The sequence below is a fragment of the Drosophila mojavensis genome, unplaced genomic scaffold (genome assembly GCF_018153725.1).
Source record: "Drosophila mojavensis isolate 15081-1352.22 unplaced genomic scaffold, ASM1815372v1 contig_74, whole genome shotgun sequence".
Classification (NCBI taxonomy): Eukaryota; Metazoa; Arthropoda; class Insecta; order Diptera; family Drosophilidae; genus Drosophila; species Drosophila mojavensis.
Window position 1 is genome coordinate 21,505,758 of NW_025318899.1, and position 14,697 is coordinate 21,520,454.

Genomic DNA, 14,697 nt, shown 5'->3' on the forward strand with positions numbered 1-14,697 from the left:
GTATGTATATATGTATACTGTATTTAAACTTTATTATTATTATTGTGATTATTATTATTATTAAGATAGGTCAACAAAATCTACTGAATTCAAAATAGAATATAATACACATACACTTTTGAGTTTATCGATAATAATCGATAGTTTCACTTCGTCTTTAAATGTAATTTGAATACTCTTCGACTTGCAGATTTCAGATTTCAGCGCACGTAATGACACATAGGTCTATTAACCCTACTATATATGTGATGATATTTTCATGCCTCTTCTGATTAGCGCATTTCCATGGGATAAATTATTTGATATATCACTTAACGCAATAAGTTAATTACAGACTTTAATTGGACACACAAGTTCCGTTTGGCTACTTTAAAGGGCGTCAGACCAAGGTCTAACAAACCAGTTTACTGAAGACTACAGCCCCGTTATGAAGTGGATTCTACTGCTCACATTTGTGATGGCAATCGCTACGGCAAATAGTCAACAAGATCCACCTGACTGCTGCTTTGATGGGTATGGCTGTCCCCACGTATTCTGTCCTAAGTCACGAGGGAAGTAATATCGAATAAATATTGCTTTCCGCGATCATTGGAAAATGCATAAACTGTTTTTCATTATGTTTGCATTATGTTTGAGTTTGTGGTACTCCCGGGGGATGAGAGTCAAGTGAAGATAGAGGTAGAGAGAGAGACAGAGAGAGAGAATAAATAGATTCCGGTCATGGCTTATCTCCTCTCTCTTTTCGTTGCATACGTGTTCGTTCTCATGCATGTAAGGAGTACCTATTATTGTTTGGCAAGTGCATTGAAGGCTCTACAGATTGGCCATATTATATGAATATATTAGGGGACAGTAAGACATCCCAAGTCACTTTAGAACGAATCGGCAAAAAATCTATACAAATCAAAAAGTGAACAGATGTCTTGAATTTCTTTGAATTAACTGAGAGTTACACGAAAACTCTTGGTAGCTCAACAGGCGCATTCTAGAAGCTGATTGAATCTGGGTACCTGGTTTTGTAGGTAATCATAAGTAAAGCCATTTAGCTTGAAGAGCTGTGAGCATACAATATTGCAACTGGGAATTATTCAATTTATAAAATAATAGTAAAGCAAAGGTTATTCCTTAATATGATTACTTTGTCTGGTTCAGAATTTACTGGCTCTAAAATAATTAAGAAAAAAAAAAATTATTAAAATGTATTTCCTTTATATATAAATTCTTTTATTGCGAGTAATTATTAAAAAATATATGCATTCATAACAAAATAAATGCGCTCTGGTCATTTCTTGTTGAATTTAAAATTAAAGTTGACACACAAAGCGAATGTCAGCTCGATTGTTGTTATTCTGATTGTTGTTATTGTTGTAGATAGTGTTGTTTTTTCATAAACAGCCAGAGGCTGTTTTCATCACTCTGGCAGTAGCCGCACAATTTCCAGCACAATTTTTTTCGCAGAATTTTTGCTTTTGCAAATAAAAAGGGAAAGAAAAATAAATTAAGATATATTTTGAAAAAATGTTTTGCCATAAGTGTGGACATGGATGGGCACGTGCAAGGCTTTTTGACACGCCTCTGGGCAAATGCCGCCACTCAGTTGACTGCCACGCCTCCACATCAGCGCCTCCGCTCCATGTACTACAATCATTTACGCCATTTTGTGAACGTAATGAAGCGTGCGGCTGAGCCTAGCGGAAATGCATCGCAAAAAAAACAAGTAGGAAAGAAAAAAAGAAAAAATAAAACAAGCGGCTACAATGAGAAAAACTGGTTGGATGTGAATAAAACATTAATTGAATTTTTCTCATTTAAGCATTTATATAATTAGGTCTCTGTCTGCTTCAACACTTATTGCAATTGCATATGATTAAACGCTCGCCGGCCAGTTCAGTTCAGGCATCGCCGTTGGGCGGGCTGTGTGTGTAGGTGCGGCATTTACGAAAGTTAATTTCGTAACGCTTCAAACATTATTCATTCTTCATAATTTAATTCATCAGCGTGAAAATGTGCAAGCGCAAAGTTTTCTCTGGGAAAAGCCTGAAGTCTACGGAATGGGCTTCGCTTATTTAATATGCATTAACAAAAGTTACGTAACTGCGATACCCTAGCCAAGGGCTGAGAAGGGTGTTTCGATGAGGCTATAGCCTGAAATACAGCTTCAGATATATAGCTTTTATTTTTGTTTTTATCTACGTATAAAATTGAATATATTTCATATCTAAACTCTTTTTGTATATAATCCTCTTAGTACTGACTATGCACATTATTATTGTATATAAAATATTTGTGTTGCCTTTAACATATCCAGAATAGTCACTCATTATGTAAGTTACAGCAGAGCTCTCAAGTGGCATTTGGCTCGAGGCAGGGCTGACAGCGTGCTCGCCTCCAGTGCATTGCACCTGACGCTCCCCATTGGACTGCTCAGTGTTTCCGCTGTCAGAGTCAGAGCTCTGTCTGGTGAACACGCCTACACAGAAGCGCAATGTAATTGCAAGGGCGCTGAGCAAAAAAAAAAGGTGTTGCTCTCAGTCCTTTGTTTATTTTGTGCAATGGTTTTTCTCCTTTGCTTTCTTGACTTTTTCAGTTTTCCTTCAAGCTTTGTTCAGAGTGTTGATCGTCGTGTGCAGGCTGCAGTATGTACAGCAAAATAGCAATACACCTATCAACACACACAGCCCCTTAGAAACACACACACGTACACGCACACGCACACACTCACACACGAGCGCCGCCATTTAATGGCACTGTCAGTCGCGCATTGAACAACATCAATCATACGCAACGTGGTGCGGCATTCATATAACGCCTCAAGGCACAGAATAACTTGAAGTGTGCAGCTCGAGCCGCTCCTCCTGCTGCTGCTGCTGTGCTTGCTCATGCTGCAGATACTGCTCTGACTTGACAGCTGGCACCTTTGACAGTCTGCTGGAATTGGGATTGGAATTGGTATGGGGCTGGGGCTGGGGCAGGAGAGTGAGATCTTCGGGGTGTGTCTGCTGTCCATTTGCTTGGCTGTCACTCGTCGCTTCTGCTGCCGCACCGCACTGCAGTGTGATTAATGAACCAAAAATTGACCTTGATTTCAGTGAATACCACACCCAAGTCTGCTGTCAGTGCACAGCCATTCCATTCCGAATATATATATATACTATATACAGTTCGAATCAGCACACTTATTAATTAATTAATTATGCTTATGCTACGCCCTCTGCACGGGTCAAACAAAGAAGAAAAAACTTACTTTTTACTTTACGAGTTTGACATTTGTGGGGAATACGCTGTTAGGCCATCAAGTGGGGCATACACGAGTATTACTGTATAGCATAGATGTGTGTATATTGCATAAGTAAATAATGACAATTATTTATTAAAATATAAATACAATAAACATATATAAATCTTATATATTATTTAATACATTATATGTATATAGATATATATAAAAAATAATATATATGTACGTATGTGTTTTTTTTTTCTTTTTTTTTTTTTAATGTAGAGTTATAAGTAATACAGGAATGAAAGCTTCATAAAAAATAGAGTTTTATCAATCAATGAATGCTTTTTTATGACAATGAATACTTTTTGTATTGATTAAGATTATTAAATACTTAAATGAATAATTTAAATATACAAATTAAAAACATTTGAATTTTTTATTGGGCAATTTTTTTAAGTATTTAATATACATTTTTATATATACTAAAATAAAATAATAAACCGCAAATAAGAATTAACAGATTTAATGTTAAGTATTAAAAAAATAAAGATATTACAATTTTGTAAGAATATTGATATATTTTATGAATAAGTTTTATTAAATATTTTTTTATTATTTAAAATTATATAAATATAAGCATATTTGTTATAGCTTTATTAAAAATGTATTTACATTTCAGCCAATTGAGTAAAGTAAACGTCTTTGCTAACGTTTGTTGTTGTTATATGTGATAAAACGTAGTTTTCGTTTCGTTAGATTTAGTTTCGTTGTCTTCGAATGCCACGCAAGCAAATTCATCAAGCTAATAAGCCCAAACAGGTCCCATTATGTGATGAGGGTAGTATTTGTTCGGTTAACCAGCAAAACTGCCCGTAAACTGATATCCATCAGCTGAGCACTGTTTTCGGTTGGGGCGCCCATTGCGTAGGCATTTCTAATTATAGCTGCGTGCAATTTCTAATTGCTTACGGCAAACAAACTAACAAACAGCAACAAGCGCCAAGGCAGCAAAATAAATAGCCACATTGTCACAATTCGGACACGTATTGCCAAGTGCGGGTCAGCGCGCAGCTCCAGCTCGACCCACTGCTGCGTGGGCGGCGCTGTTTGTGCAACGCACACAAATTATGCTCAAAATTATCAACAAGCAGGCGGTGGAGTTTACCTTAGCCGAAACGTGTATACACTAGTTAACCCTTTGCTTGCCCCATTTCGCTTTCTTTCCATATTTATATTTATTTTGTTCGTCAATTTTCAACTGAAAAACCTTAACAGCTTCATTTATGACTGCAAGTCTTGCCAGCCTCTCGATTCAGTAGACAAATATTCCTTACAGGGTATATACTCTTCTTGTGTTTATTTTAATACCCGCACGAATATACGTGGCACACGAGCACCACTTCAACAACTGCTCAGCCTGCTCATATATACCATATATATATATTTCGTGTCTATATATTTGTATTTATGTATAGCATACTTTCTGGGGCAGGCCCTGGCTGCGCCTTTTGGGCATTTCGCCGTTATGCGCATTGTGCGAAATATGCTTTATTTTCTGGGCACTGTTGGCTTTAGCCTTTGTGATTGCAAGTGCTGGCAGCTCTTGCTCGCTCTTGGTCTTTGGCTGTTTCGCTTCTAGGATCCGGCTCTTTGTCTGTAATTAGAAAATCTGAACGGCTCCATTAATAATGTGTCAGTTTTGAGCATGGCAATCGGCCACGCGCATCGACTGTTTTATGTGATCCGCTGGGAGTCTGGATGGCCGTAAGGCGCATTTAATGTCCTGCCATTTGATTAGTCAATATGGGGGAAATGGCAGCGGCTTTTGCCACTTCCTGGCAGACGACAGACGGAGGATGGAGGTTGGAAAACGGAGAATGGCAGATGGCAGACGACACTCGGCTTGGAGCGACCCTTTCACTTCGCATCTTGACTACTAATTGAGTAATTTATGCGTATTTGTCGCTGCGTTTCCGTTAGCCCAGCACCAAATCGCACGGAACTTCATAGCCCACTTGTGTAGCCATACGGATTTGCTGCCTCTGCTCCCCCAAAGTCGCTTGAGCCTTGCGGCGCATTATCTAAGCTGACGCCGCCGCTGACAATCTCGGCAGTCAGCTCGTTTTTCTGCCTGGTCTTATGTGAGTGAGCCTGTCGAGCTGTCGTCCGGGCGAATTCACAAGACGTGACAGCCAACTCCGGGAATTTCGATATACTCGGCATTGTCGGCTCGGCTCAGTCTACGGCTGCTGTTACCTTGATTGAAAAGCCAAAAGGCGCACGCAGCGTTTTCCGGCTGCCGCCAGCGCGCTAAATTAATTTGACATTTCTGGCATTGTTGCGGCATTGTGGAAGCGGCGTTATCCTAGCCCTGATTTATGCCAAAAGAGTTGACACACTCCTGCTTGCCGCAATGCCAGCTCCAATCGTGTCGCAGCCGCATTTTGGTTTATTAGCGGTTGCCTCTGCATAAATTAGATTCACATCGCGGCTCAGCTAATAACAATCTTATGTTAGCTCTGGCCATATGAGCTAGCTCTCTGGCAGCATATGAAATCTAAGGCAGACCCCATAAAGTGTTCATATTCTTGGTTAAGGCGACAAGTTGAGTCGAGTTTACGAGTTTATGGATAATAATCTAGAATTTGTCTTCGTTTTTTGAAAACTTTCAGCCGCGTCTCTTCTGATATTGAATTTTCAATTTATGCATTATCATTGGATAAATGATTTGTAACATAAAATAAAATACGTTACAGCACGTTACTTAACGTAATATGCCATTTAAAGATTCTTATTAAATACGCCAACAAAACTGGCAGATCGTGTTGACTGTAGTTTGCTAGATCATGATTTAGTTAGATCTACTTGACAAGTTAAATGTAAGTTACTCTATCAACAGTCTTTGCGCGTTGTTCCAACATAATGCTCAGTATATCAAATTAGCAACTTCTTTGTTCAGGAAATTAGAATACCAAAGTAAAACTGCGCGTTTTTTAGTTCACTTTAAGAGAGAGAGAAAGAGGTATATATAGAGAAAGAGAGTGATAAGCTTGTGGTATAGTATATCTCTTCTCTCTTTTATATATATATTTTTTTAATTTATCTATTTCATGTCAATTCCTATGCAAACTTTTATACGTTGTCATTTTGTATCATTAGCCAGTCCTTTTCTGAGTTTATTTTCCTCTTCTGTTTTTTTTTTTTTTTTTTTTTTTTTTTTAGGTGCAAAACAAAGCGCGCACATTGACGAGCTGACCACGGGACTCGGACATTGCCCAGATTCAGTGATGCGTGGCGCGGCTTTATGCTTTGTTATGCATTCAAGTGATTTTTTAGCTGCTGTTTGGGGATCGGAGCGAACAGATAGAAAAAATACTTTATTGCTGCCATGCTTGCCTCGTCAAGTGAAAAGGGTATATTGGTTACGTGTTCTGTTCCTTTAGCTATTACTTGATTTATATGACGAGACTTTGCCTGCGCCAAAAAAATGATTTATTGCCAGAAAAAGTCAGCGTGGTCACAATTTGGGCTCAAGTGTATAAATGAGCAGCTTGGAATGAAAAATACTCAAAGTCGATTCATATTTTAAAATATTTCCGAGGAGTAGGAATAAATTGAGTAATCAATAAGCTAGCTCAGTGTTAAGGCTGTGTACCATTTAATTTAAGAAAAACCAACGAAACTGCTAAAAGCTTTATCTTTTAGTTTTATTTTATTTATTTTTATTTTTTTATTTTTTATTTTCTACACGTGGCTAAAAGTTTCAAACTTTGCCAAAATTCAGTTAGGATTTGGCCATTTCCTGTGTCGTGCAACTCTAACAAATCTCATTGCATGCTGGACATGCTCTCTCACTCTCGCCCCTTTCTCTGTCTCTGTCTCTATATATATTTATATAGTACATATTTACCTTGTGCATCTGTAAGTAATTTCCTGTCCCGTACACTTTCCCTCCTGTCTGCAATGTGCTGTTCAATTTGTATTGTCACTGCCAGCGTTCGCCCCTCTTTGCTTTTTTGCCACATCAGCAATTGAGTTTTTATTTCCATTGTATTTATTTATTAACTTTTTTAGTCACGGCTAAAATGTGTGCACATTGTTGTAAGAATGTAGTTTAAAGCGTCATACAAAAACTAGTTTATTGCCAAGCGATATGGATTAAAGAGCTTAAGTTTATTTAAATTCTGTTTTCTGCTTTTTTCAGGAATTCCAAGCACATTTTTCCTATAACTGAAGCTTGCACTATTTATGCTTGTATGTGAGAAATGTTGAAAGAGAAATGACTTGGGTTTAGTAGAGCAAATATCTGTTGATCGTTTCTTTCATTTACACTTTGAGAGAGAACAACCCATGGCGCCAGCTCTTCAAGAAATTCGCTCCAGATCCAACAGAAATCTTTTTAATTTTTAATTTTGTTGTTGATTAGTATTTACACTTATTCACGAAAGTAAACCCATATACTATCCATTCAGAATGGGAAACCGGGATATTGGTTTTCTTAACTGTATTTAACAAGCAGAAGGAGGCGTGACCTCTAAGTATTTCCTCCAAGTATATTCTCCCAAGTCTTTAATGCTTAGCTGAACGATCACACACTTCAATTCACTTCAGTTCACTCTGCTGCACTGCACTACTGACCCCCACCAGGCCTGGACGACTGAAGAAATGCTGCAGCTGCTGCCCTTTATATAGGGCGACTCTCACTCAATGACGGCGCCAGGTAGAGATCGCTGTAGTCGAGCATAAAATTACCAATGGCAGCACTCTCTTCTGCTTCGAGCTCTCTAGCTTCGTTTTACTCAAATATAAATACCAAATGAGTACTGCTGCCTGCATACATTCAACCCAAATGATTCTCTGTAGTTCTTCTTCATCCAATTGAAGGACAGACGTACATATATAGGCAAACAAAAAGCATAGCTAAATCGGATTACCTCATTTCGCTGTTCAAGAATATATATATATTTCATAATGCAAAGTGTTGATATGCTAAAAAGCATATGTACATTAATATTTATATTTATTAGATAGCATAGACAGCCGTTTCTTTTTCTTCTTCAATCGTATCCCCCATAAACGATGTTCAATAAAATCGCGGCACGAATAGTAGAACGAAAAGCGCTCAGCCGAAGACCCAAACGAAATAACCGAAGCGTCTTGCTCAGAGCGAGAGGGTGGGAGTATGTTTGTTGCCGAATGCTCTCATGTGCTTTCACCAGCTATGATATAGCTGTAAATCCACCCGAAAGAGCTGAATCGTGATTTTAAGTCACTATTAAAGGATTTATGTTAATTATGCATACATAAATATACATATGTATGTATATTTGAGCTCGATTTTATTTAACTTTTTTATTTCTATTATAGAGAACATTTGTACCCAGCAATCGCACTTAGCTCAATCGAGTCAAGAATACTGCAGCTACTTCAGTTTTTTTAAGTTGTGCTCTTCATATGCAAAGCTCACAAAATTATTGTCAGTCACATTCTCATAATTATGTGCAGGCTCTCTGAATAGTCCACAAATTACTTTGTGGGCTCGGGCCTTGCAACCTTGAAAAAGCACTCAGTATTTGGACTAGGCAAAATTACGACCACTTCCTAATTGATGGCCTACAAATCTCGTACTCTGCGTGGTTATGTGTGCTAATTACGACTAAAAGTTAAGCGGATGCCTGCGTTGGCATTTCGTTGCGGTTGCAACTGCCTAAAAAAAAAGAGTTTTAGCCGATTTGCGGTTTTAGCCATGGAACTGAGCTAAGTCTGTGCGAGATTTAAAAATATCTTTTAAATTGTCGATCAATGTTGGCATAACAAGAGCAACAGCAACAACAACAACAACAACAACAACGACTCGACAGCCCAGTTGGCAAAGAGATGAGCTCGCAGCCACAACTGGTCACTAAAAAGTAATTTTCAATGTGCATCGAAACTCAATCAATCATTCAAAATGCATAACACACTCACACACACACTCGCACACACGCTCACAGCCACACACACGCGGCACACACCCATGTAGGCAGAGAGTGATGTGAGTGGAGCAGAAAATTGAAAAATAAAACATGGCAAAGGGTTTCGCCTTTGCCATCTGATGGGGTGCGGCACATTACGTCATAGCTTGGACAGTTGTCAGGCCGTTGACAGGTAGACCGACGAGCAAATAATGAAGCATCAGGCAACACGTGTGGACTGCTCGACTTGTTCAGGACCAGGAGCGACAGCAGTGAGTAGAGAATGTAGAGAATGAGCCACTGGAGCTTACATTTTCTCCTTGAAAAACTTTCCAGTCATTCATAAAAAACTAATTGAAATTTGGAATTGCTTCTTCTTTATTTATTACAACTATGAGATCGACAGCTAGAGAGAAAGGGAGTGTGAGAGAAAGAGAATTATATACCTTGAGAAAGAAAACCATTTCATGATTACTCTTACTTTAGACGAAGCATTGTCTTCATTCTTCGTCTCCCTTCGTTATAATATTATGAAAGAGATGGAGAGAGAGAGAGGAAGAGAGAGAGAAAGATAGAAAGATAGAGAGAGAAAGAAAGAGATATAGTAAGTGATATTCATTGAGACGTGACTGTGTTCTATCCTCATCTCCTTTCATTAGATTAGGTAGAGTAAGATAGAGAGAGAGAGGGAATGATAAATAAAAACATCTCATGATTAAGCCTACGTTTTATTTCTTCTCCTATTATTATAACTGTAAGAGAAACATAGAGAAATCTTAAAAAATTCTCTTACTTTAGACGAAGCATTGTCTTCATTCTTCATCTCCTTTCATTATAACTGCAAAATCGAGTTGGAGACAGAGAAAGAGATACAATGAACTATCTCCAGCTTACTCTTACTTTAGGCGGATTTCTGTCTCCTGTCTTCATAGCCTTTCATTAGATAAGATAGAGTAAGATAGATATATATATACATATCTAGAGAAGAGAACGACAAATACAAACAAATAAAAACATCTCATGATTACGCCTACTTCTATTAACAGTAAGAGAAAGATAGAGAAAGTCCCAGAATGATATACATATATTAAGAAATATAAAAATCTTATGCAATACTCTTACTTTACATGGTGCTCACATAAGCTCTCTGTACAATCCTTATAAGCTATAACTATAAGCAATATTTCAATTTCCATAAATAGCTAATTGAATTACAGAAGGGTTCATAAACAACTATCCATAAATAAAAGTAGATTCATTTATTTCGCATACAATATTTATCTGTAAGCAGGGACATTTCGCCTGAACGGAATTTCGCAAAGCCTATGCAAATCAAAGCGCTAAGTGGGCATTGCCCGTGGCAGCAGAGGATCAAATATTTGTTGGTAATTTGAATTCTTTTAAGCTGCTCGAACAACTCGCATATTCCAGACACTTGCACACCCTTGAGCGCCCACCCAGCGCCCAGCCAGCGCGAACCCCATTTCAATTTAAGGCCATAAATCCACAACACATGCCAAGCTGAAGGCGCAGGGAGCAAATGTAAACAGCAAACAACAAACAAATCCAAAAACTACTTTTGGCAACTTGACACGCTCCGAGTAAAGACCCTTCAGAAATTTACATAAAAGCTCCGCCTCTCTCTCTCTCTCTCGCTCGCTCTCTCCCTCGTTCTTTCTATCTTAGCTAAGAGGGAAAGATAAGTGTGATGAGTCAACTGGGCTGTCGCCCCGAAAATCTGGCTAATTTTCTATGGCTCGGAATGCCTAATGAAGTCCTCGAATTGTCACCGGCAGATGTTTTGGGTCAGGCTGTGATAAAAACTTGGCTAGCTCGCAAATTATACCAAGGTCTGTCAAATCACAGGCATTCGTCGCTCAAATTTATGGAAAAATAAACTTAATAATTGAAGATTGAATTAGAAAACATTTATGTAGATAGCTGACGTACTCCAAATATTTGCAGCTATAAATTATATTACTTAATAAATTAGGCAAATCAAAGGAGAACAAGGCCCAATTAACACTGATTTTCAATTGTGTGAATACTGTAATTATTAAATGAAGTTGGGTCTGCCTCCAGCCTACCAATGCTATGCTCTACTATATTTCCTCCAAAATATATCATATTCCCCAGCTAATCCGTTTCCTTTGTGTGACAACTATGAAATTACAATAAATATATTTAGTCAAATGAAATTAGGCCGAGCTGATGATAGGCGCAGCTGCAAGCTTAAACACTGCCCAAAATGCCAGGGGAAACGCAGAGTCAAGTTTTTGCTGATTGAGTCAACAGGAGCAGCGAGCAGGAGGCCGGCCACCCGCAGTGCGGCAAAGTCCATGTGTGCCCGTCGATATTGAATTAAAGCGATAACAAATTGTAATTACTGGGCGTCGGCCAGAGGTCGGAGCTAATGGAGTTTCGCCCGGCACAGCCCAGCACAGCGCTGTGGCAGCATAAATAAACAAATTGACATAAATTAGTAGAGATTGAAAAAATTGCGGCCACTAGTGCGCTGGGGGATGAGCTCCAGCGTGTGGTGGATGAGCTCCAGCTGCCCCTGGCCTGGTTCTCCTCAGTTATAAATGTCGTTTTTATGGCTGGCCACGTGTAAATCTTGTGAGGCTGCTGAGCCATGCGGAGCCATTCGCTGGCATCCGTGTGTGGCATAAATTACGCGCTAAATAAGGTCAAGAAATAAATTTCACTCTGATTGGCCCCAGAGACTGCCAGAGGCTGCCACCAGATCATCAACAAGTTGCCGGTAGCTAATAAAAATCACTCAAATAGCTCAGATTACCTGAAGTACTCAGCTCAACTCGAGCCATACGATATGAACTGAGGAATGTAAACTCCGCATTCTGGATTCGAACTGTGAGCTGCGGGGCACCAAATGCAATTGGACCACCAGAGGAAATTGAAGATTGAGTGTATTTGTATAGAATAAATATATGTAAATTTATACATATGCATAAGTAATATAAAATGGGATAAACGTTGACATTCTCAAACTAAGAAGGCTAACAAATACGTGACAGAATGTTACTTAATCAAATCAAATACGCTACAGAATGCTAATTAACAAAATATGCTAATTATGGAATATAATTAGATACGCCTTCCATCTGGCTATTTAAAGGGTGTCAGAGCAAGGTCCAACAAAGCCCCGTTATGAAGTGGATTCTACTGCTCACATTCTGTATGGCAATCGCTACGGCATTGACTTTGCCTTACGACCACATCCCACCGGAGTGCTGTGAACGCAATGAGTGCGTGCTTCCAATCTGCTACTAAATAGTCAAATACAAATTTAGCTTGCCGCGATAATTTGACAATGTGTAAAGTGTTTTTATTATTATTGCTAAACGAGTAAAAGTAATCGACTCTCGCTATGTTGCTAATTTCTGTAGGACGGGATGAGTTGAGCTCCAAGTGAATCTAATTGTGGTACATTCCATAAGCGCATATTCAATTGGAACACCTCCGGATATACCTACTGAGGGCGTCAGTAGGACCTTTGTATATTTACAAAAGATGAGGTTATCTGTTTCAGTAAGTGGATACTCTGGATACTGGAATATCCACTCAGATCTATGAGTGTGTGCATAAAAAGCGTAACATGATTGGAGTTTCAGCATGCCTGAGGAGATCTCGTACTCGAGCAGTCTCGATCAGAGCATTCTAACCTGCCTTCATAATGCAATTTGTAACAATTATCTTGCATTCATCAACACTTGATTGACAGCTCTTCAGCATCTTCTATATGCTTCGATTATGCTTAAAACAGTTGAGAATATGCCTAAGACTTGGTGAATGAAGTCTTACATTCAAGTTATTAGTCTGTCACTCGATTGCTTAATCCTCTTTTCGAATCAACAGAAATTAAACAAATGCTGTGTTACATTACATCATTAGGTGCATGCATGCACCGTCTATGAATATGTAATTGGAATTTGCGCAATAACGATTCGATGTGTTATACGTTATTGAAATTGTGGTCGTGCTTTCATGTTCGCCTTGCAATTAAGTTCAAGCTGCCAGACTGTGTGTTGGCATTTGACATTCGACAACAATCCCACCCACACCCACACACACACACACACACACAAACACAGAGAGGGCAAGTGCGAGCGAGCACAGCTGCTAAGCCACAGGCACCGGGCTGGCAATATTAGCGGTGATATGACAAACAGCGAAGTGGAAACCATCGCAAAGCAAACACAAAGTGGCCCGTTTGTGCAGCAGCCAGAGCAACAACAAACTTAAGCACTCAGAAGGCAGTTACGTCTAGCTATGAGCAACGGAGAAATACTCCTTTATTTTGAGTGGCTTATCAGATCGTAATATTCTGATTCAGTTGAGTTCTCGTTTAGGCATAATTTTGATTCGTCTCGATTTCATATTCCATGCAAATAGATGTTTCGATAATCATTGTAAAATTATTATTATATTATATAATTTTGATTCGTCTTGATCTAAAATGTTTTATTTTATTTTTATTTTATTTATTTATTTATTAATATTTATTATTTTTAATATAATATTTCATTATTTTTTTATGTATTTATTTAAATTTTTTTTTATTACTTATTTTTTATTAATTTTTTTATTCCTAATCTCTTTATTTGTTTATTTATTTATTTATTTATTCATTTATTTATTTTTTGTTTATTTATTTATTTATACATTTACATACATATTTATTTATTTATTTATTTTTTTACAAGACTTATTAACATATAATTTCGCGTCCCATTTCAGCAAGAAACTTTAAAACTTCTTAAAGATTAAAAATGCAACACTAAAAATTAAGCATTAATTAAACATTAAACATTGCGTGAACGAATTATAAAAGAGGTGAGTGTAGACTGGTGGGAGCTAGATGAAGGCAGGGATATGAAATGAGACTCTGAGCTATGAACTAGAATATGGCCTGGGCTCTTTTAAGCCTGTACATGGTAGGAGTCAGTCACTTATGACGTTATCGTTTCAGGCAAATGAAAAACCAAAGAACCTTATATAAATTAATGAAATTTTAATAATAATTAAAAATTTCTGTTTCAAGAAATGAAAAATACAAACAAAATCTTCTAGTTTCTTTAAGCATAATATATTAATATAATATAATAATATATTAATATAATATAATATATTTTCAAAAAATTCCATATTCCTCATAGTACACATTTTTGGACCGAGGGTAGTTTCCACGGTATCAAATAGTCACCTAATCCGAGCCATCATAATCTCTACTGAGATGTTGCCGACATATGTCGCCGCCAATGAGCATTATGCGCTTTTGTGGGTTTTTAAGTTTAATTAGTGAACGCTGCTTGGCTGCTGGCTGTTTGGCAGGTCAAGGAGGAGGAGCTGACGCAGCGCCGATAAAATTACGTTGTCGATTCGGTTATGCGGTTGGCGAACGGCGCCACTGGATGCGAGATGAGAGACGAGTGTCTCTCTATGTGTGTGTATTTTGGGTTCTAATAGCTAAAAGGTGGCATTCACTTCAAGAGTTGC

At 38.1% G+C, this 14,697-nt stretch overlaps 1 long non-coding RNA gene across 1 annotated transcript; it reads right to left on the minus strand.

Annotated features, from left to right (window-relative positions):
* Positions 1 to 11,337: 11,337 nt before the first annotated feature.
* LOC122757543 lies at positions 11,338 to 12,054 on the minus strand. The gene is made up of 2 exons (XR_006357610.1): positions 11,978 to 12,054; positions 11,338 to 11,623 (listed from the first exon to the last, which is right to left on the minus strand). It is a non-coding gene; the product is annotated as an uncharacterized LOC122757543 (long non-coding RNA).
* Between the last annotated feature and the right edge of the window lie 2,643 nt (positions 12,055 to 14,697).